The sequence below is a fragment of the Poromitra crassiceps genome (assembly GCF_964638095.1).
Source record: "Poromitra crassiceps genome assembly, contig: HAP1_SCAFFOLD_85, whole genome shotgun sequence".
NCBI lineage: Eukaryota > Metazoa > Chordata > Actinopteri > Beryciformes > Melamphaidae > Poromitra > Poromitra crassiceps.
Window position 1 is genome coordinate 673,648 of NW_028152246.1, and position 25,315 is coordinate 698,962.

The window sequence follows — 25,315 nt, forward strand, 5'->3', positions numbered from 1 at the left end:
CCTCACACTCCTTCTCTCCCTTCCCCTTTATGCAAATCGTGTAAAAACGAAGAGCTAAGTGACCAAGATAGAGAACCGGGCCCAGGCCCTGCCTAGAAAACTTGAAGTATGACAATCTGAATGTATTGCTTCGTGTGATGTAGACTAGTATGACAATCTGAATGTATTGTTTGTGTGATATAGTATAGGATGACAATCTGAATGTATTGTTTGTGTGATATAGAATGATAGAATAGCTTGAGAAAAGTCCTGCCCGGACACAGGTGATCTGCCCGGACTTGAGCCCACATAGGACCACATAGCGTAGGACCTAACGAACTTGCTCCTTTCAGCCTCACGGACTAGGCAACCAATGGGTCGCCACCCGCAGGCCGCATGGCCCTGGAGATGCTTTAAAGACTGTGCCAGAACACACCCTTTCAACCATCGGGGGGATGTTGGGCCAGACATATTGAAGGAACATTGATATTGAATGAGTATTGATATTGAATTAACATTGATATTGAATTAACAGTGATATTGAATGAAAGACATGTTGAACGAACACTGACATTGAATGAAAGACATGTTGTTTGAATACTGGCTGGTCTATGTGGAGACAGTGGGAGCACACAACCCCCACATACCTGGCCATTTGGCCAATTTGAATACCACACCCGTGATAAAAACCACAGGGAACCGAGCCGACTCCTTTTGTCCCACAGCAGCGAGATAAGGTGAACCAATCGGTGTGCCTAAACCACAGCAAAGACACGCCCTGCACCCCAAAACATATACAGGTTTGAAGCCTGAAAACTTCAGTTCTAAGTGACAAATCGTCGCAACAGGACGTGCGGTTAGCTCGAGACAAACCGCCCTTCCCCCCTCCTCGAACCCGAGCAGCAAAGGCCGCAACCAGGCCTGACGACCTCTACATCAGAGCTAAGCTGGCTGTGATATCCTGAAAACGACCCGCATCGCCTAGACCAGGCGAGTGCCCTCAACCGGAAGAAGCGAGCTGTGAGATTCCCCCTTTCCTCCACTGAGACGACAGCAGATCCAGAAACCCAGCGTGGCCAGCTGGGTTCGACTGCCGGCTCTCAATCCTCCGCTCCTCCTTCCCGGGACAGCGGACGCCCGCTACACGAGCATCCCCCCTCTCCGCCGGAGGAACCGTGCGAGACCGACCATAACAAACCACTGCATCCGCGTGTGCAGAGCTAAGCGAACAAGCCAAGTAAGACTGAATTGATCACTCAAGTCCGGGCTTAGAATTGTTTAGAGTTAGATGATATATATCTATAGATATACATGATTGACTGATATGATACTGTAAATGAATCTGTGACTGTTTGTGTCTGACTGTAATTGTGCGGCATATACCTGCATTACTGAACCCGAGTGTTTAAAAGCTAGCCATTTAATTCTTCACCGATCCCCGGAGGGGATCTAAGATAGCCAACGAGCCGAGAGGAGCTTATTTGCCAGTTCAAAGCCGGTTAAAACTAACCGTGGCGAAGCAAGCGCCTCGCGGCCCCGTTTTTATCTAGACAGCGTATTTTCTCCCCCACGGGCACGTGCGTAAGCGCGGGCACGAACCTTTCCCCTATAAATACACACACACATAGCTACTAGTCGGCTAACCTCCATTTTGTGCCGAGAACACACTCCCTTAGTCTCCATTTTGGGCCGATCGCCATTTTGGCCCGAGAACACACTCCCTTATCCTCCATTTTGGGCCGATCGCCATTTTGGCCCGAGAACACACTCCCTTATCCTCCATTTTGTGTCCAGTCGATCCTTCCGGGTCGGCCATTTTGAATAGAGGCTAGCGAGCTCCCCACACACACACACTCACACACACTGCCTCCCTCTAGTGTTCATCCGGTGCCTTACACTTTCGATGCAGACAAATATCCCCACCTCACACTTATCGCCCATGCATTGAAATGTTTAGAATATAACTTAGTTATATCTTAAATTCATTGACTGTATTACCAATACCTCTCTTTTATTTTATATATAATAAATATTGTCAACTTTTATTAGAATTCAACTGTTTCAGAGTGACTTTGTGAGAATTGTGGTGAACTATTGTCTAAGGTTTAGGAACTCTCCCATTTCAGATTAGACTAAAGGTGATTCAGATTAGGTCCTGCAACACTGCAGGTGGTGCCCCTAGGTTAATCCTTATCCAGGATTACATAATTAATATTTTAATAATTTTATGAAATATTAATAATTTTCGGATTATTAATATTTTATTTTACCTAGCTAAATTCACCCAAATAACGAGCACAACACAAGTTTCTTGGAAAAATCTATTTTAAATATGCAAATGAGCTCAACACTAGGCCTAATTGACTTGTCCAATAAGCCATAAAGTCACAAGTAAAACAGGGGCCAAATAACTAACACATTCATGTCTATTCAGTAAGTTAACCTATGCATAAACAAGATAAATTTGAAGTCACTTGCCACACTTACCTGGGTCACTTGCCACAAAAATACTTATATTGACCTTAAGAATTGATTGCACAATCTTGCCTCCAGTTGCTTTCTAAATTATTATTTTTTATTTGCGAACAAGCCTAACCTAATGACATGACAAAAAGTCAGAATAGCCATCTTAGTCATTAGTAACGTGGTGAGATTACATTTTGGGCTGGTAGATTTACAAATAATTGGTATTGTTGGTAAGATTACGAGATAACAGGCAGAAGTCATTCTTACCAACTAAACGATTCACTCTCACACAGAAGACAGATGAAAAACCAGATAGACACACTTTCTAGACATTCCAGCTCTTTAAATAATTTTGCCAGACACCAAAACTGCTTCTGTTTTTGTAGTAAGCAAGTATTTCAGACCAGGCGGGCCACACATCAGACTTCCACCGTTTGTAAAGTAGCTTTGCAGTGTTATGAGAAGCTAGCAACAGCAATATCTAGGCTAGAAACCCAATCGGAACATTTTAAGTTACCAACTCCTTTCTTTTAAATTTTCCCGATTTTTTATCCCATTTTATCCCCCATTAGTGCTCACTTGATTTCTCAATCCTGGTTGCTACTCCATCCTCTGCCGATCTGGGGAGAGCCGAGACTGGCTCCATGCTTCCTCCGAGACATGGGCAGTCAGCCAGCCGCTTCTTTTCACCTGCCAGAGGAAGCTTCACCGGTAGGACAAAGCACATGGGAGGTTCACGCTATTCCAACCAGTTCCCCTCCCTCTGAACAGGCGCCCTTAACAACCAGAGGAGGAACCACATTAGCAACCAGGATATTGTATGTTTTTGTGAAGGGGGTTCCTATATGAAGGAAACCCCCGGGAGGCACGGGGAGAACATGCAAACTCCACACAGAAAGGCCCTTTTGACGACCCCACCCGGGCGGTGGGCACTCGAGGACATGCGGACGGGCACGCATTCCTTCAGCGTTCACATCGTCCCAGGTGGGAATCGAACCCATGACCTTCGAGCTATGAGGCGATAGTGCTTACCACTGCACCACCGTACCTCCCACCAACTCCTTTCTAACTAGACATTTCTATCTGGTTAGGCTTGTTCGCAAATAAAAAATAATAATTTAGAAAGCAACTGGAGGCAAGATTGTGCAATCAATTCTTAAGGTCAATATAAGTATTTTTGTGGCAAGTGACCCAGGTAAGTGTGGCAAGTGACTTCAAATTTATCTTGTTTATGCATAGGTTAACTTACTGAATAGACATGAATGTGTTAGTTATTTGGCCCCTGTTTTACTTGTGACTTTATGGCTTATTGGACAAGTCAATTAGGCCTAGCGTTGAGCTCATTTGCATATTTAAAATAGATTTTTCCCAGAAACTTGTAAAACAAAAAAGTTCCTTTTCATGTATACTTTCACTGTGTGAGGTTTGATTGTGATAGGCTTCATTTTTTCCTTTACTCCTATGCGGGTATATTTTGGGTAGCCTATATTCGATTAGTGTATAGCTCATTTGCATATTCAAATTCATTTTCAAAGAAACTTGTAATACAAAAAATTTTACTTTTCATGGATACTTTCATTGTATAAAGTTTTATTTTGATAGGAGTAAAGGAAAAAAATAGCCCAATTGGGGTGTATTGTTGTCTGGCCTTACTGGCACACATCTTGGATTGATGAGAATTAAACATATTTCCTCAACTAGGATTTCTTAGGACTTTTAGTATGTTGTTCTGGACACCTCATAGAAATGATCTAAGCTGCAAAAAATTATTTTACAATTAGTTTGTCGTAAAACGCTACTTTGCCTGGACTACTAGGCGACATTGTTACATAAAACTCTCAACTGTCTTAAGTGAGTCTCTCATCCGCAGCCATTGGAGTTGCTCCAGCTACAGGTCAGAACACATTTGAGGTGACTTCTTGGTTGCTCGCCTGGAAAAAAGAAAAGAGCAGCCGAGGGCAGTCAGCCCAACAAGCCCAACACGGAACATTCCCAAATTCCAACTAACTGCTGTTTTTCTTCGTCTTCAAGTTTGTTTAACGACAGTTGATAAACAGGGGTGAGCGAGTATACACCAGTATCTGTTTACCTACTAAAATATCTGTAAGCTATCCGTAGCTGTACTCAGAGGGGCCGTGGCTTAAATCGAAAGTGGGCAGAGATTCGACCGAAAGTGGCTGTTGCTTTTTTAAAACCTATTTACAGAATAACCTCAGAAGCTTCAGTGTTTTTGATCGAAAGAACAGAACTTGAATGAATAAACTTCAGTGAATCAATGAACACATCACATGCAATATTAAGAATAGAGTAAAATGCATGAACTACAGTTTTCATACTCATTTTTTCCCCCTCTCTCACTGCTTTGTGGTAAATTCTTAAGGGGTTAAAACATTAATATTTTTGGAGGTTAGAGGGTTCCTTGTACAGCGTATGTTTTTATCAGTGCACAGCCTGTGAGGTCCTGTAGGCTTATCACTAAAATAATAAAAAATAACACTATATCATTATGATTCACTTCAATTCAAAAATAGGTTTACTACTTGCATGACATATAAGTGAATTACATAGAAACAACTATCCAAAATGTTCTATTGCACAAATGATTTCAAATGCAAAAATGTCATGAAGGGGGGGGGGGGGCAAACAACCCTTCACAGTCCACCCTCCGCTGGCACATCCCTTGCCATACCTTTAGCTGAAATGACGCCACTGCCTACAAGAAGCGAATAAAATAAAAGCGAAAATAAAATCAAATTTTCAATCTTTTTTTCCTGCTTTTATTTTTTGTTTTTGCTGAAAGTTAAATGTTTTTTGGTCACGCACGATTCTCTGGAAGACTGGTTGGCTTGGTACAAGCCTGAAAACTCGGGCTCTATCTTCCCCCTGGCTTTAGGCGCTAAACTGGTGTTAAACTGGTGCAAAAAAACACGCTTTGCGCCTGCCTACCTGTGACTCGGGAAGATAGCATCATGTTTTTACGCCTCGAAATGCACTTTATGCTGAAGAGGCGTGGCACAGTGCCAGAATAGGCGTTTCAGCCTTAAATAATGAGTGGTTTCTTAAAGGAGAATTTCGTTTTTTTTTAACCTGGACCTGGTGGTTTTAGCGTAACCTATGTGGGGTTTGGCATAACCTTCGTTATTTCGAATCCCACATAGGTTACGCCAAACCCCACATAGGTTACGCTAAAACCACCACCGCAAAGCGTCCTACCTGTAGTTGTCCAGTCGGCAGGAAAGTATCGCGGGACTTCACGAGACTTGGTGACCGAGATCACGTTTGAGGTCATTTGATCCCTGTGCGACTCCAGGAAATGGCCTGGGGCGAAATATCACTCTGGTGGATGTTGAGGGATCACATTATGACGATATTTGGGGAAAACGGGAATAAAAATAGCTATTTAGATGCAGGAAAGACAGGCTCACACTTGGCCGCAAATCAGCTCCATTTTACAACTGACTTGGACGCTATTGATCTCAAAACAACGCTAGGACGGCCAGAAACGCTGCGGACATCGCTGGGTGAGTGGTCAAATCATAATTATTGCCAGGAGATGGGTCCAGGTTCAAAAAAACTGAAATTCTCCTTTAAGTAATGTCTGTCCGCAGTCCTGGAAGGAAGCAAAGGTCATTCCATTACCCAAAAATGCTAGGGCTGATTTTACTGCTAAGAACAGCCAAATCAGTCTTCTGCCTGTGCTAAGCAAACTTCTAGAAAACATTGTCTTTGACCAAATACAATGTTATTTCTCTGTTAATAATTTGACAAGTGATTACCAACATGCTTATAGAAAAGTCACTCAACATGTACAGCACTCACACAAATCACAGAAGATTGGTGAATGAAATTGATCAAAATAACATTGTAGGAGCAGAACTGTTAGGGCCCTATCTTCGCAACGGCGGTAATTTTGCGTTAGCGCCCGTTTTGCTCTGGAATAGCGCCGCGCAAAGCCCTAATTGTGGGCGTGTCGGCCCGCTGCGCTTCACGTCATCTCGGCGCATCTCAGCGCAAACGTCCATAGGCGTGTTTATGCCCATATAGGATTCACAAGTTGAGATCACTCCCCTTAAAAGCCACAGCGTCACCGCCATCACACACCAGCTTCTTTCTTGCTGAGAGCAAGCAGAGAAACCGAGAGAGAAAGAGAAAAGAGAGAGGGTGAGAGAGAGAGAGAGAGAGCGAGAGAGAGAGAGGGGGGCTGGGGAACGAGAGAGGGAAGAGAGAGAGGGCTGCCGCGCAATTACGCAGTGATGTCCCAAAGCGTGTGCTTACTGTAATTAGACGTTTCGTTCATAGGCTATAACATAGGCCTACACATCAAAAAATATTTGTTTCTTTAATAGGGTAGATGTGTGAGATTTTAATTCTAGCCTATTTCAATAGCCTATACCAGAATTGTCCACTTGGGTTAAGCTATTGTTGCATGGTGCAATTGCAGGGAGAGAGGTTGCTGTATACTATCAATGGTTACTGTATAGCCTACTGGCCGGTGTTGTGTCAGAAAGTGATTTGCTGCCAGAAATATCCGCGGGACGGCGCACAGCACTGCCTCACTGTAAGGGGGGAAATGACCATAGTGTTGTCGATCACAGTTTTGACATAAAACACATGAAGTAGGCTACGACTCCAATAGCCTACTCGCCACGGGGAAACCGTCACGAAAGATGCCTCTACCCACCCTGTGCACCGACCCACCTGTCCTGCCTACCCAGCCCAGCTCACACCTTCTCCGGGGAGACCCCCCTCCAGGACACGGCACTAGCCAAACACAAAGCACCCCTCCCCGTGCTACACACAGACTCCCGCCTCGCCAGGCCCTGGTAATCCAGAACTGGTAATCCAATTCAAAACGCAAATCACTTTTTCGCACAAAACCACGACAAACGAATTCTGATAAATCAAGGTGTGTTTTTTTCTGCAGTGTAGGTTAGTTGAAAATCATCCACGCGTGAGCCGTGCGTAACTGGCCTATCCAAGCGAGGATTTCCTGCACTGCGCCGGACAATAGCTGTCTGCGCTCAGGCATACGCCTGGCATAGAGGGTTTTTTACGCTAAGACCAGCGTTGGTGGCGTTAAAATTGAGAGCACCAAGGCCTTTTTTTCTAACACATTGCGCTGGAACGCCTATTTTGGCACGGTCAACGCCCAAACCTCTCTTTGCGCTGGGAACATAGCGACGGTATCTTCCCCACAGCGCTAAATGACACTTGCATGAGACATATGTAAGGCTGAGGCCCACGGACACGCCTGGGCCTACACCTGTGTCAGGGCAAAACTGGATGGTGGAGGCAGACGATAGCTTAAGACGCTGGGAAGATAGCAATAAGAGGCGCGCAAACGCAGCACAAACGATAGCGGCGTACGAAGATAGGGCCCTTAGACTTCAGGGGCCGGTTGCACCAACTGGTCTTAACTATGCCTGGTCGTAATTCCTACGTCGGTCTTAGTTAAGACCATGGATTTACGCCTGTTGCACCAACACGGCTTACGTCTGGTCTTAAAGGAGAATTTCGGTTTTTTACACCACGGTCCTCATTTCCAGCTTAAAATATTATGTTTTACTCACCGAAATAGTTTGGCTATATTCGGATGCCCACGGAAGATTTTGAGCTCCGAGTAGTCTCCTCAAACAGGCTATAACGAGAGCCTGCGGCGAGTGCGGGGCATGCTGCACACACTCTGTAAATGACACTTTTTCGGTCACATCGCGGTTCATTATGGTTGTAAATATAATTATTTAGCTAATAGCTAGAAGCTAAGCTAACGACAACAAAAGAGTCGGCTCCGATCTGCCCCGGATGCGGTTACAGTGCTCATCTTCTTCTTCTGTGGTTTCTCTGAAGAAGTGTGGTAAGAAGAGAAACCACAGAAGAAGATGAACACTGTAACCCCATCCGGGGCAGATCAACGTTGACTGTTGTGTTGGTGTTAGCTTAGCTTCTAGCTATTAGCTAAATAATTATATTTACAACCATAATGAACCGCGATGTGACCGAAAAAGTGTCATTTACAGAGTGTGTGCAGCATGCCCCGCACTCGCCGCAGGCTCTCGTTATAGCCTGTTTGAGGAGACTACTCGGAGCTCAAAATCTTCCGTGGGCATCCGAATGAAGCCAAACTATTTCGGTGAGTAAAACATAATATTTTAAGCTGGAAATGAGGACCGTGGTGTAAAAAAACGAAATTCTCCTTTAACTATGCTGGTCGTAGCAATGCGCGTCCATGTGAATTGTCAGGGAATGTACCCTGATTGGATGATGTTGCAAAAAATGTGCCTCGCGACCTGCTTGGAGCACTGTGCCACTAAGCTCTATCAGCCACTACTGTAAAACACCCTCCCTCCTCTCACCCTCCCTCGCTCCGGGGGAAAAATGGCGGCGATTGAGCCAGAAAGACAGTCTGAATGAAATTGAATGTAACGTTCCCAATTCTATGTATTACATTCTAAAAAATTAACGGCAACATTTTGGAAGGCTAAGCCACACACAACTAGCTCGTTGTAATCTAACATCATGCTTCAAAAGATGGAGAACTGGCTGTGTTACGACGATGAGGGTAAGGACTCAAAACGGTCTCCGCTGATAAGACACGGAGATCTCTGTTACAGGCAGGCGCTACGCCTCCTCCTGACCAGGCGTAACTCTTACGCCTGGGCGTAGTGAAAAGAAGGCTTAAGCCGTCTTGGTGCAACCGGCGTAGCTGGTCGTAAAGTTACGACCAACTTAGCTTAAGACCAGTGTAAGACCAGTTGGTGCAACCGGCCCCTGGGCTGCCTTCGATGTAATTGATCATTCCATCCTACTGGAAAAACTAAGCCACTACGGCTTTGCTCAATCTGCCACTGTATGGATGAAAAGTTATCTGTCTAACAGAACACAACAAGTATTTTTTAATGGAAGTTACTCAAACGTGCAGCTCATAGAATCTGGAATCCCACAGGGGAGCTCGCTTGGTCCATTGCTGTACTCAATATTCACTAATGATCTCCCACTTGCTTTTAGCAAAGCTTGTGGGCCCTATCGTCCCACTGGCCTTAAATTAGTGCTTAGCGCCAGGGAGGAGGCTGTTTCGCCTCTATGAGCAGCTGCCAGCCGGGCTGAGGAGGAGGGAGGAGGGAGGAGGGAGGAGGAGAACGTTCCAGTACCCCGGTGCAGCTCTGCGCTCGAGAGGAAACGCAGAGGTGCAAACTTTTGACAAGAATCATGGAAAAGGGAGAAACGAAAATTAAGAAGGGACTTCATGGCGGTCTATATGGCAAGTTGGACAAGGGCATAACGTGGAGAAATCTCGCATTGTGTTACCCCAGAGCGGGGGGTTTGTCCTATTGTGCGGTGTGCTGCGGTAACCAGCCTCGCATCACTAGTCTCTTTTAACGTAAGTTTAGACAAGCCACACACACGGGAGAAAAATAATTGAATTTCTAGTTCGCCACTGAATGGCCAAATTGATATTCTTTTTATATCTTCAAGACTTCATTGTTTGTTTTTCTTAAATCAAGTTGTTCTTGTTTTTGATTGTCTGTTATTCTATGTCTAGTATATGTCTATATAATATAGTCTATACTTAACTATGTGGGAAAGCCTCGTTTGTATTGATGTCTGTATAGATTAATTGATGCTTGGGATGGTGGGAGAGCATTTATGTGTGTATTTGTTAATTGTTTCGTTGAATGTTACCTTTGTTTTGTATTCCTGAAATGTTTCATGTATTGTGTTCGAGGACCCTCTCGTAAACGAGATGCTGCATCTCAAGGGGCTTATCCTCAGACAAAATAAAAATTTCTATAATAATAATAATAATATAACTTTCAACCATTTTGAGCAATGCTGTTTCCATACAGGCCACCAGCGTTGGCTAGTTGTTGATATTTATAAAGATATTGCAGCTCTCATATAAATTATTTTCGAGGCGGTGGGCAAACTGTAAGGGAGAAAACGGAGAAAAATTCCTGAGCTGAACACAGCCAAAGAGTATAGTATAGACAAGAGGACAGGGCCGATTTTACCAACGGGCTTACCGGGGCTGAAGCCCCGGGGCCCGGGACATCAAGGGGCCCAAATTTTTTTTTTTTTTTTTTTACGGTCTACAATGGGACAAGAAAGGCTCACCCACTTGACATTGATGTCATTGGAAAGTGACATTGTTAGAACATTGGACTTCACCACTCTAGTCAAACGCTTTGCCACGGCAAAAGTCAGGAAGAAGACATTTCAGGTACGAACAGACTTGAATACTGCTTGATTGATTTGTGCAATAATTGAATAACCATGTGTGTGTGCACTGTAATAATAACAGCAATAATAAATACTAAATTATAATAATAAAAGTGCTTGTTGTGACATCTCAGTGGCAATGTTTTCTTTCCAATCAGGCTGTTTATGAAAGAACATGATGGCTAAACCTACAGTTTGTGTTTGTAAGTTAGAATGCTGACAGGAGAGCAGGTGGTGACATGAAAGTTAGTGAGAAAAGGAGAAGATACTGAATAATGACATCACAACAGTATAATCCTAATGTTGATTTAAAATGAGATATTCCTTTAAATACGGCTAAAAAAGGTAAAAAAAAAAACACTCAAATTTCCGTTGGGCGCCGCCGACACTCCCTTCCGCTTGAGGGGGGGGCCCTGCAGAGATGAATAGCCCCAGGGCCCATGAAGTGTAAAATCGGCCCTGCAAGAGGATACGTCATTTCTTGGTTTTTCCCATAGGTTTTTTCAAATCAAGCAGCATGCCGTTTTGTTACATATCTGGGGGTAAGTCCCCCTTTAAGGAAGAGCTGCAGACAGCACTGAGATGGGTAACAAGCAACAAACTAGTCTTAAATATTTCAAAAACAAAAAGCATTTTGGTTCAAATCATTCATTAAGAGCTGCACCTCAGGTGACTCTGGTGTTGAACAATGTGGCTGTTGAGCAGGTGGTGGAGGCAAAACTTCTTGGTGTCATTTTAGACTGTAAACTGTCATGAACAAAGCAAATAGACTCTATTGTTGGTCAAATGGGTAGAAATATAGCTGTTATTATGAGATGCTCTGCTTTTATATCACCTCATTTGACCAACCAAGTACTACAGACTCTAGTTTGATCACATCTAGACTCTTGTCCCATGATATGGTCAAGTGCAGCTAACAAAGATCTAGGAAAATGACAGCTTGTTCAGAATAAAGCAGCTCGGCTGGCCCTAAGATGTAATGTGAGATCCAATATAAATAAAATGCATGTCAAGCTATCCTGGTTAAAAGTAGAGGAGAGGCTGACAGCATCACTCCTCCTCGGCCTACTCAGAAATATCAATGCATCAAAAATACCTAAATGTTTGTATAGTAGAGTAAGATTCAGCTCAAACACACATGCCTCGTCTAGACATGCCAGCAGAGGTCTATACACTGCTCCTAAATGCAGGACGCAGGTAGGACAGCGTTCAGCCCTGAATCGAGCCATGAAGGCATGGAATTCACTCCCAGACAGAATCACTCGAGCTGAAAGCAGGTCAAGATTTGCAAAACAGATGAAACAATATTTGATGGAGACACGGGTGTAATAATGTTGTGTATGGATCTCTGGTGTCATACTCAATGTATGTGTGTACGTATGTCAGTATGTCACTGCATATCTAATGTACTAGTACATCCTACTTATATTTCACTGCAAATTAGTCACTTTTTTCTTTTTGTTAACTACAACTCCTTTCTTGTCAGGTTGGTATTCATGTAAATTAGACTGAGATGTTACTTCTTAAATGCAGACCAATAGCTTATTTATGTAAGACCAGTAGCCTCTTTTTGGTTGGTCTCTATTTTATTTTGTGTTGTATTACTTTTGCTTATTTGATTGTCTTGTTTGTAAATGTATGATGTTTAATGTTCTATGTGGTCCCCAGGACGAGTAGCTTATGCTTTGCATAAACTAATGGGGATCCTAATAAATCAAATCAAATCAAAATCAAATACCAGCCAGAGCTATCTTCCCAACTGGCGTTCATTTTGCGGTTAGCGCTTTTCAAAACCAGGCCTTATTCACTGCGCCGGGCTCCAAGCCACACACATGTGCATTTCTCCCAGCATGCATTGCTTACTAAATTTTGACAAGAAAAAGCAACCAAATCAGCCTAAGTAGGCTAAGTGGTAGATATAAATAATATTTATGTTAACACAACATGCAATTCTAGAACATTTCAATATTGGACAAAATGAAACAACCCTATGTGAAACATACATGTAATCCAGGTCCTATATATAACCGTCGCAAAAATACAACGTGATATAGTCGAGTGACAACCGTAACACTGTTTTTTTTTGTTGCTAAAAACGTTTTTCCGTTTTTCTGTTTTAAAGTTTAACACATTCACTGCCAACAGTTTTTTTTTTACTGTAGGTAGCTTCTGCCAAGGTTTTTTTTTGAGGATTCTGGCTCATCTTTCAACAGCCGAGGATTATTTTCTGCTAGGACTTGGTGAACACAAAATATCTCAAAATAACTAATAGAATGTGTTCTTTCTCTGTCTAAAATAGTTAGTTTGTAGAGTTAGTAGTTATGTAGGCATTAGCAATTGAATACAGCATGGTTTCAGCGTCTGAAAATTAAAGCGGAGATAAATGCCTTTTTGTGAAATTCGATAGAACAGTCACTTTAACCATTTATTTTTCGCATCAGTAAGACATCAGACATCTAAACAATAGTTTTGAACAGTAATTTCCTCCATAGCAGCAACCTCACTAGCCTGACACCACCAGACGGGGGCGGCATTGTTCCACAAATTCACAATCCACCTCAGTCTGGCCCTGGCCTCAGAGAGGCGTTCAAACCGGCCGCCACCCAGGCGCACCAATCAGCGTGAGCTAAGGGCGGGCTTTGCGAGACCAGATGTGACGCCACCGAGAGGCGCTGGACGTTTGTAGTTCTTTCACTATTCAACATGGCGGCGGCTACCGAGGCTAGCTCCAGTGAGCTAGTCAAACATTCTATTCAAAACAATAAGCTAACATAAACGTTAAACACTTGATCTTACAGTGAGTACGAAACCGTAACTGTATTGCTGTAACGTTATCAACTATGAACGTTAGTAAACAAGACATTGTTGTAGAATTTGGGGAGATAGCCTTCAGACGGTTGCTAGGCTGGGAGAACATAGCAGCCATCAGCTAGCTGTAGGCTAGTGAATGGCTAGCAGTTAGCCATTCACGCAAGTCACACAAACACAAAGCCCTTCTCACCACAGCCCAGTAAACATGCAATCTGTTAAACCATCATTTTTGTTCCAAATAGAAATAAATCATAACGTTAATCAAAATGCCACTGAAATATTAGCTAATCAACACAGAACTGCAAAGATCAGTGTGATGTATTGTCCCTACTGCTAGCTGAAGTGTATTCTGCTATGATTGTAATGTTTGCTGCTGTTTAATAAACCACGTTAACTCACGTTGGTGTCCGAGTGACATATTATGTTATACAGGCGAGATTAAAGATCTCAGGATAACAGGATGTTACTCGAGAAATTGGTTTATCGATAGAACATAGTTTAAGATTTTGCACTTGTACTTTCTTTAGATAGGGGGTAAACAAACTAACGGCATGGGAGCCAATACTAGATTATATCCCAATGCTGCATGGTGTAACCTAAAGGGTGCTTTTCCTCTTCTCCGTTGACGTCCTCTGGGCTCCAGGCAGCTCCCTTTCGCAGATTCATCTCTGACATAAACATCTTTATGAATTTACATCATCTTATCATTTTACCCAATCGTGCCTCAAGACCAGCAGATTATGTAACAACAACACCACACGGCCGTCTTTTCTCCGTTTAGTTTATTATCACAAAAGTAGCAAATAACATTCTCCAGTCATGCGTAAACATCTACCATTCCACTGACAGATATGCTAAAATTCACCAGTCCTTAATGCTAAATAGTAGCGTTAAATCATTATATTGTATCAAAGTATTTGGTTGTTATTGAGCGAGCTACTGTAACTTGTCCCAATTTACCCCCGGGGATCATTAAAGTCTTTCTGATTCTGATTGCCATGATCATAAAGGCTAGAGAGCGTTGCGTCTCCATGACGTTAGCCGTCCAGGCCAGTCCAGGGTGCGTGCCACTCGGTGTCATATCGTGTCATCAGTTCCCTGAAGAAACGAACAACGATATGTGTTAGTCATGAATCGCTGTTAACGTTAACATCAAATCAATAATCATCAGACGTAGCACCCCAACCTCCAAATGTTGCTAACGTTAGCGTAACATCAGTTAATCCAATCAGTTACATTTAACGTGCAAAATGGCCTACCTGCACTTCATCCTCAGTCAGACATCTGCAGTAATTCTTCTTTCTTTTGGCAAATTGAATAGTCAGTGGTTGCACCCAATATTCACCGTACAAAAACAGCAAAAAATCTGCGACCTCCATGCTAACTAATTAGCAATTGTAGTCCTAGCCGTTCGTGTTTACCAGGCGAGAGTACGTCATGAAGGCAAGTCGATCTGATTGGTTGGCGTTGGCACGCCCAGACGGTGACAGACAGACGGTCCATCCAATCACCTGCCAAGTAGCTTGAAAAAAGTGACCGCCCTCTTCAGCAGGGTAGCTTGACCAAATCCAGATGGATGTCGTTTGTGAAACAGAATGTGAAGCAAACTCATCAATCTGGCAGCGTCAGGTTACAACCTCACCCCCCTCTCCTTCAAACTCCTCCCTCCATGTGTGTTCTCCTCCTCCCTCCGTGGCTGCAGCGGGTGTGTCACAAGTGAGTTTCTGCTGCCTGTCTGCTGCTGCTGCTGCTGCCTGTCGGGCCGCGGGCGAGTCTGGATGGGGCTCGCTCGTTTCTTGGGGTTTCGGTTGAGAGCTTTGATGAAGCTTTGTGCGATTCTGGGCCTTATGCTGCGTGTTTCAAAGTGTGTTGTACCCAGTCTATTTTTGGAACCCCCCACCGTTGTGCGCCACCGTTGTGCACCAGCGCGAAAGCGTTTTCGCCTACAGTATGAGAATGGCTTCCTCACGCTTTTCCCTGCAGTTTTGGCTCGGCTTCCTCTAGTCTGGAGAGCACTGTCGCCACTTAGTGGGTCGGTGGAATGGGTTGTACACGTTCGGTGGCTCCCATATTTTTTTTTTTTTTTGACGAGATATCTCGTCCACGGCAGTCAACCGTTGGATTTTTTTTGACGAGATATCTCGTCCACGGCAGTGAACGTGTTAAAACGGAACACGAAAACAATTTTTTTTTTTCAATTTAAAACCATTGAAAATGGGTTATACTTGAGTACCCTGACCTGGTCTATTTATGTTTAAACATTTATAATACTGAATGAATGTTTAATACTAATGTTATCTTAAATGATCTGTCTGTTGGCACAGGAAAAGAACCTGGGAGCAGTATGGGTTAGCGCCCCAACCAACGGCACTGGAAGCACAGTGCAGTGGGCGCTGCAGCACCCCCTGGTGGCAAGAGATGTAAAGATTTTTTTTTTTTTTTTACAGTGCACCTGAACGCAACATGCAAAATACCCGCTGAATAAGTGTCCAAATGTTCATGTAATTCTGGCCAATACTCGACTTCTGTTATAACATTTCAGTCTGGAAAATATAATCTTTATGACTAAAAGGCTAAATGAATAGCTTAGAAAATGAATAGCCCCGGGGGCCCATGGTACTATTAATCCGGCCCTGGATATACAGTATGGGAGGAATAGCAGGTAGACTATCACTGTCCCTGATTCCTGAGGGTAAATTGAGTAATGCTGCAGAGAAGAGGAGAAGACACTGAACAATGACATCACAACAGTATAATCCTAATGTTAATTTAAAATGAAATATTCCTCTAAATATGGCTAAAAGTCCAAAAAGGGTGGGAGAGAGAATGAGGATTCCAACACAGTTCAAGAATAATTCTAGGTAGACTAGAATTAACACATTGACTGCCAGACGTTTTTTTCTTGCTGTAGGTAGCTTCTGCCAAGCCGTTTTTTGAGGATTGTGGCTCATTTTACAAGAGCCGAGGATTATTTTCTGCTTGGAGTTTGTGAACATACAATATCTCAAAAGTACTAATAGAATGTGTACTTTCTCTGTCTAAAAGAGTTAGTTTGTAGAGTTAGTAGTTATGTAAGCATTAGCAGTTGAATACAGCATGGTTTTAGCATCAGAAAAAATATTCAGAGATAAACGGCTTTTTGTGAAATTCGATAGAACTGTCACTTTAACCATTCATTTTTGGCATCAGTAAGACCTAAACAATAGTTTTGAACAGTAATTTCCTCCATAACAGCAGTAAACTTCCCTCTGCTCAACTCCTCCCTCCTGTGGGCGTTCTTTTTGGATGCAGCGCCATGTCACAAGCACTTTCCTACCTTTGCAAATGCACTTTCTCATACTCTCGACCTCTCAAATAAATTTCTGAATAGAAATTAAATTACTCTAAATTATAGCGAAAAAGAAACAAAAAAGAATGGGTTGAAAATCCCATTCTAAAAGCCTTTTAGAATGGGATTTGTTTCCAATTTGGTGTCGGACTAGGGGGCAGTCCCCGCTTGTCACCAGTTTGCTTTGCTGCTGCTGTGCGGGTGTGAGCCTGTCTGTGCGGCCGCTCTTTGAGGAAGCCCGGCTGGACTCGCCCGCCTCCCGGAGCCCTGGCCGAGAGCTCCGATGAAGCCCCTGCGACTCTGGTCATATTTACGCTGCGTGCCTCAAAGTGTGCTCCATCCGCAATCCACGATGCAAGTTTGCAATCCCGCACCGCCAGCAATCAACGCGAAAACGAAAGCGCCTCCGCCAATCCATTTTCATGAGAATGGAAATGGATCACTGCTTTTTGCTTGCCTTCCTACTTCCTTGTCGCCACTTAGTGGGTCGGTGGAATGGGTTGTACACGTTGTACACGTCCAATACTTATATAAGATATGTAAAAGGGTTAGATGCACAACCCCCCGTTAAAAAAAAAAAATCGATGCCAAAAACGTGTTTACACGTTGTTGGCAGTCAACAGCTGGATTCTGAAAACGTGTTTACACGTTGTTGGCAGTGAATGTGTTAAGAGAGACTCTTGTAGCATCCTATTGGGTCGCTGTATTCACTGAGCAGCAGCAAAGAGCCCGGAAGAATGCGGAAGTGTCAGAGCCCGCTGATGTCTGAGACAACTTAAGAGGTCCACATGTAAAACGGATGAGATAAATATAGTTGGAAAGTCTAAATAGAGAGCCGCAGGAACCACTCCGGAAATCATCGATGCTAACACTCATTCTTCACTGTTTTCGCCTATGGGATTTTTGAATGGGTTTTTGGCGCGATGCTTCTAATAAGGTCTCTGGGCAACGCAAGCTTAATCAAACGCGAACCAGTGTTTAGTAATATTTTCACACACGAGGACCACTTTTATGAGTTTTGAAGCTTTTACGTGCCGTTAAAAGGGCGGCTAGCTAGCAAACGGCTAAATTAGACTACACTGTTGAGTCTATGGGGATATATACGTCAATAACGTCACCACTTCAAAGGACGAACACGGAAATTATCTTTCCCTCACCTGGTTCAGCCCGGGGTAATCAGTGCACACATCAACAACAGTCCAAGTTGAGTGCTGACGTGACGTGGAAGCCTATGCGACAGTGTGTAGTTCTGGATTAGCTTAGCTCGAGCTTTTTACTTCTAGGGCTCGCATTTACTCTACAAAACTCATGAAAGTGGTCCTCATGTATGAAGATTATCCGACTGAACTCTGGTTCACGTTTGATTAAGCTTGCCTTGCCCAGAAACCTTATTTGAAGCATCGCGGCAAAAACCTATTCAAAAATCCCATAGACAGAAACAGTGAAAAACCAGGAAGTCCGGGACTTCCGTGTTCTGACTACAAAAATACGTCATCCCTGCGGCTCTCTATAACACTGCTAATCAAGCTGACTCAGAGTGATAAACACATTTCACTTCCTATACGTTCTTCACAATAATAGCGTCCCTTTAGTTTATCTACGGAAAACTTTTAATATGAAGGAGCTGCAGCAGGAATGGAGTTACATCCAGGTGTGAACGATTGATTTGGATTTGCAAAAAGGTGCTCAGCTCACCGCTCATGAAAATAATGAGCTTGCTCAGTGAGCGGCACTCGCACAAAACTGTATACATATGTGTGTATATATATATATATATATATATATATATATATATATATATATACATATACATATATACACATACACATACACATACACATACACACGCACACGCACACGCACACGCACACACACTAGACTAGGTAGACTAGAAAAGCGCTATATAAGTATAGCGCTTTTCTAGCCCAGTATGCAGAAATATTCAAAGTTTTACCTGCTGCTCCTGCACATCACAGCACAGGCCAAATGATGCAACATAAATATACATTATGTAAAGTCATGGCATAAATGTGTTTTTAAGTAAGCTAGTCTTGTTGGAGTGCAACCATGTTACGGCCATTTTATTTTGTCCAATATTCAAATATTCCAGAATTGCATGTTGTGTTAAAAATAAATATTATTTCTATCTAGCACTTTATAACCCGATTTGATTGTTTTCTTGTAAAAAGTTATGCCGCCTCAAAGCTTTCTGGGAAATATCCAAACAATGCTGGTGTTTGGACAGGATAAGGGAGGGGGTGGTGGATGGGGAGAAACCATGGGAGAAACCTCTTCCGCTCCTGTGTAGGAGCTCAAAGAGGTGTCTCGTCACAGCGTCGGCTGATTATGAATGAAACCGCACATGCGTGAGCAGGAACTGCACAGAGGTCTGCCATTGGCTCTGAAATTTGCCCGCCCCACAAAAGTTCATCCTATCCAAATGTGGAGTGGGCGGATACGAAAGTGTCAAAACTCCCCACCCTTTAAAAAAAAAACGTAGCCTACACAAGTCACTACTGCTGACTCAGTAGTAACGTGTTGAGTATCACTTTAATCTTTTACTTATTTTGCCTTCCTGTGTTTCCAGGTTCTTATAAACCAACAGATGTTCCCCAGTTGAATTTCTCTCTGGTTGCCAGTAGAGTAACAACATGGCAGAGTCAGAAACTGCAGTATCTGGTGAGTCCAGTCTGACTTTATCATCATCATCATCATAAAGTAGTAAGTGGGTTATGTCTTGTTGTTTGTCTTGTGGGTTGTTTGTTCTCAGAATTTTTGTGCCGCAATTTTCGTCCCACTTTTATTTTTCTTCTTCGTATGGCTGTCCGGCAGACTGGATGCCTCGCGGCACATTGCTGCCTCTCAGTTAGGAAATATTCTTCATCTTCTTACCCAGACCCAATTGTTCTTGAACCCCTCGTATTCTCATCCGACTTTGTCCCACATTGTGAGATTTGTGATGATTTTGGGCAGTAATGATGTAACTCAGGCATGTCCAAAGTCCGGCCCTGGGGCCAATTGCGACCCGCGTGCAGATTTTAAGTGGTCCTCAGCTTGTCTCTCAAAGTATACTATATGTGGCCACAGTACACGATTAAAAAAAAACACGATTTCAGACGGAAGCCCGTCTTTATTGTCACACGAACACACCAACACATGCATGCGGCCACAACACACACTCATGCTGACGGTGGCCGGTGAAATATGTCCTCTGCATTTGACCCATCCGGGCTTGTCCTTTCCTCCAGGGGGCAGGCCAGGAGCAGTGGTCGCTTTTTCTTTCCAGCGCCCGGGGACCATCATTGGACCATCATTGGACCAACTTCAGATGTTGTCGTCACTGGTCGGATGATGATCTTCTGCATGTTTTGAGTGGCGGGTTATGTACGGAGGAACCCCCTGGGGGGTACGGGGAGAACATGCAAACTCCACACAGAAAGGCCCTTTCAATGAGATAGCCCACCTGGGCAGTAGGCACTGAAGATATGGGGGGGTCACAACTCCAGCGCCCACAGCGTCCCAGGCGAGAATCGAACTCAGGACCTTCTAGCTGTGAGGCGACAGCGCTACAGACTGCGCCACAATACCCCACAGTAGGCTATTGGTTAATCAAGCAAGTTCAATTTGCATTTTTTCCGTTCACCTAACGATGACGGCACTATCATACAGTATGTACAAGCACCAAGTAGGAACAGCACATGCAGAACTAATGGTTTCAGATGGTAAACAAAATAGTTAGGGCCCTATCGTTGTACGGCGCTATCGTTTGCGCTGCATTTGCGCGCCTCTTATTGCTATCTTCCCAGCGTCTTAAGCTATCGTCTGCCTCCACCGTCCAGTTTTGCGCTGTGATGACACAGGTGTAGGCGTGGCCCAGGCGTGTCGGCGGGCCTCTAGCCTATCATGTGTCTCGCGCAAGTGTCATTTAGCGCTGTGGGGAAGATACCGTCGGTATGTGACGAGCGCAAAGAGAGGTTTGGGAGTTGCACATTCCAAAATAGGCGTTCCAGCGCAATGTGTTAGAAAAAGGGGCCGTGGGTGCTCTCAATTCTAACGCCAGGAAATAGCTGGTCTTAGTGCAAATGCAGACGTACGCCTGAGCGCAGACAGTCTCCACATCTCCGTGCAGTGCAGGAAATCCTTGCTTGGATCCATTTCCGCACGGCATGGATGTCACTCTCCACTCGCGCCTGCACAAACTCTTCTCTCCTCGGAATGCCAGATTGATTTTCAACTATAGCCTACATTGCAGAAAAAAACACTTTGATTTAAAAATGAGAATTCGTTTGTCATGGTTTTATTAGGCTACATAATTCCGGACCATACAGGTTTTTGGTGTGAGGTAACAGTAGATTGCTTTTGAGAAAGTTGTGACGGTGTTGTGCCAAGCTGCCTCTCCCCACCCTGGCCGGCCCAAAACACCCAGGGCACCGACCCGTAGTATGTCCGGCCCATACAGTAACCTCTTTCCCTGCAATTGCACGCATGCAAGACCAGCTTCTCCACAGCACGGATGGCGTGACCGCAGTCAATGGCTTAACCAGAGTGGACAATTCTGACACAGGCTAAGTCAAATCTCACACATTCCTACCCTATTAAAGAAACAAATATTTTTAGATGTGTAGGCCTATGTTATAGCCTATATGAACGAAACGTCTAATTACAGTAAGCGCACGCTTTGGGACATCACTGCGTAATTGCGCCGCGGCCCTCTCTCTCTTCCCTCTCTCGTTCTCTCTCCCCCCACCTCTCTCTCTCGCTCTGTCTCTCTCTCACCCGCTCTCTTTTCTCTCTCTGTTTCTCTGCTTGCTCTCAGCAAGAAAGAAGCTGGTGACGTGACGGCGGTGACGCTGTGGCTTTTTGAATTTAATTGAATTGAATTTTTTATTTGTCTCGATCAGAAATTAAAAAACACATTCATTTACAAAACAACATATTATATGTCCGAGAAGGGACAGAAAGAAGCCATGCTTATCTAGTCCTGCCCCTCCTTACTACTTCATTAAATAAGGGGAGTGATCTCACCTTGTGAATCCTTTATGGGCATAAACACGCCTATGGGGGTTTGCGCTGAGATGACGTGAAGCGCAGCGGGCTGATACGTCCACAATTAGGGCTTTGTGCGGCGCTATTCCAGCGCAAAACGGGCGCTAACGCAAAATTACCGCCGTTGGGAAGATAGAGCCCTTAGAGTACAATTGTATGTGATTTTTTTTTTTTTTTTTTTTTATAACCCATATGATGTGAGAAGCACCTGGCCCCTCTGGACACACCTGATGTAACTGATGATGTGAGATGCAAAGTTGAGCAATTGTGCGCTGAGTGATGTCACTCAACCACTCCATGATGTGATCAGTAATGGTCACTTAAGCAATTGTGATGTCATCAAGTCACATTTGCTTAACTTCGCATGTCATAGACATTGTGGCATCATCAGTGACATCACAATTGCTGGAGAAACCATCACTGATATAATAATAATAATAATACTGATCGAAATGTCCAGGAGACACTTCCGGTGTGCTGCTCTGCTGCGACCCGGGCTGCCACACTGCTGCCTCGTCCTTGTTTGGTTGTTTTTTACGTTTTTAACGCAGTTTTTAATTAATGTGTGTGATTGTGCACTAAATGCCTGAGTAGTGCTGCACGATGCTGTTTCTGGGGAAACTACCATCCGTTCTTTTAATCGTCTGGGGAGCTTATATGACGAAATGCCGCCCAACGCCAATATGTTGGGATACCAAGCCGTCGCCCCTACGCTACTCCCGAGATCAACTCCTTCTGCTTCGCCCCAGCACGGCCAGCAGCACACCTGTTCCTCAGCTACCGAGGGAGCTGCAGGCTCGGTCGCCGACTGAGGAGGAGGAGGGGGAGACACGGAGGGGTGAGACAAAGGCTATGGAGAAGAGCAGACAGACCACCTCTGCCTTCTATGATTCTCTGCAACGCCTGTTCATTGAAGAACAAAATCGAGGAACTACGAGTCAACACCAGGTTCCAACACGAGTACCGGGACTCGTGTCTGCTTGTTTTCACCGAGACCTGGCTACAGGAAGACGTTCCAGACTCACTCGTCGACCTAGAAGGCTTTTCCCTCGTGCGCGCCGTCAGGGACTCAAACTCTGGGAAGAGTAAAGGAGGAGGCACCTGTGTCTTCATCAACCAGAAGTGGTGCTCTCAGTTCACCAGGAGGGAGGATACCCCCCACATTGAGCTCGTATGTTTAAGGCTCTGACCGTTTTATCTACCCCGTGAATTCGGGAACATTTTATTGTGTACTGTTTATATTCCACCGAGTGGCAACGCTGCTAAAGCAGCCAGCGCTATCGCAGACTGTGTGCACAGACAATTAAAACGCACCCCCGAAGCACCTTGCTTTATTGCAGGTGATTTTAACCACTGTAAGCTTGAGGCTGGGCTGCCTGGATTCAAGCAGTACAGTATGTAAACTGCAATACAAGAGGAAAACGAATTCTGGACAAATGCTATGGCAATGTGAATGATGCCAACACGGCCAGGGCCAAACCCCCATTAGGCACCTCTGATCATAATGTTGTCCAGCTAATTCCCACATATAAATCGCTGCTGAAAAGCAGCAAACCACAGATTAAAACTGTCCACGTCTGGAACGAAGACGGCATCGAAACTCTAAAAGGCTGCTTTTCCTGCACAAACTGGGACCTCTTTCATGGCCTGGGCCTTGAAGAGGCTACTGTCACTATTACTGATTATATCAAATTTTGCAGAGACAATGTGCTACCCCAAAAGTCAATAACTATGTATCCAAACAATAAATCTTATATTTCAAAAGAAATTAAAGAGTGCATAGTTCAGAAGAACATTTAAAAGCAAGGACCCTGTGGCCATGAGAAATATTCAACAAGAGCTCAAACACAAATTAAGGGGGGCCAGGAGAAAAGAAAAAGAGAAATTTGAATCTCACTGTTCTTCTATGAACACAAAAAAGTTGTGGGACTCTTTGAAGACCATGACAAACATGGCCCCTGCTAAAAGGTCTCTTAGCTTCATTAACGAGGGGGAGAAGGCCAACGAACTTAATACCTTTTACACCAGGTTTGAGACTGCTGACTTCTCCCAGGAGCAAAGAGTGGCCCTCCAGTCACTACCTGCATTAGAGGCAGGACTAACAATCGACCAGCAGAGACAGAGACTGTTTTCTGGCATCGGCCCTGGGAAAGCCTCTGGACCGGATGGCATCTCTGGACTTCTGCTGAGGTCATGCAGCGAGGAGCTGGCTGAGGCTTGGTGTCCAATCTACCAAAAGTCCTTGGACCCTCACACTGCTCCGTCCACCTGGAAAGACTCTACAGTATTATTATTCCTGTTCCTAAGAAAGCTACCTGCCAAGAAAATAATGACTTTTGCCCAGTGGCCTTAACTTCAGTTGTTATGAAGTGTTTCGAAAAAATCATTATCAACATGGTGAAAACTGAGGTCAGCTGCTCCCTTCAGTTTGCCTACAGGTGTAATAGAGGCATGATGCGGCTTCAGCCATGGTCCATTTTATTTCCAAGCATCTAGAGGATGCTACCTCTTATGCTCGGCTTTTATTTGTTTGCAACCATGAGGAGGTTGTTGGTGATCTTGATTAGGGTGGTCTCTGTGCTGTGATGTGCTCTGTAGGCTGACTGCAGGGGTTCGTACAGCTCATGGTTGGACAGATGTTGATGGAGCTGGGCGGCCACTGCTCTTTCCAGCACCTTACTGAGGAATGGAAGGTTGGAGATCGGCCGGAAGTTGTTTGAAACTGATTATTATTATCTAGGGAGGAATTGATTATGTCTGTGATGGAGGGGCAGAGGGAAGGAAGGCAGGCTTTCACCAGCGCCGTTTGCATAGGGTCCAGGGAACAGGTGGAGGCTTTGGCTTTGGTAACCAACCTCGAGACTAGTGCAGCATCCACTGGGGAGAAGGAAGAGAGAGAACACTGGGGGTGGAGGGGGCCCGCTGAGGCCACACTGCCCAGTGTCTGAGACACGTTGGGAGGAGAGGGGGCAGGCACCAGGAGTTGTTGGTGAATGGTGTCCACTTTAGCCAGGAAAAAGTCCAGGAACTTGGAGCAGAGGTCAGTGGCGTCAGCAGTGTGGGAGGCAGCAGGGGGACGGAGCAGACGGTTAATGGTGGTGAATAGTGTTCTGGGCTGGTTTTGCTGTGAGCCAATAAGGGTGGAGTAGTATTTGATCTCGGTCTTGGAGAGTTCCTCCTTATAGGACCTGACATGGTCTTCAAAGGCCAGACAGTGGATGATGAGGCCACTTTGCTTGTAGAGCCGCTCCAATATGACCAGTGGCCTTCATAGGACATATTCATAGGGACATATTCTGTCCCTAGCTTGACAAGTAAATGCCAAACTAGACAGACAGCTAACATAGTGGATCTAATGAAGACTTGAGGCTTGAATAAGGTTAAGTTCTTTACTTAGTTGCCTTGTTTTTCCAGCTTTCGTTGTGTCTCATTGCATCTTTTCTTTGTAAAACTCAAACAAAATATACA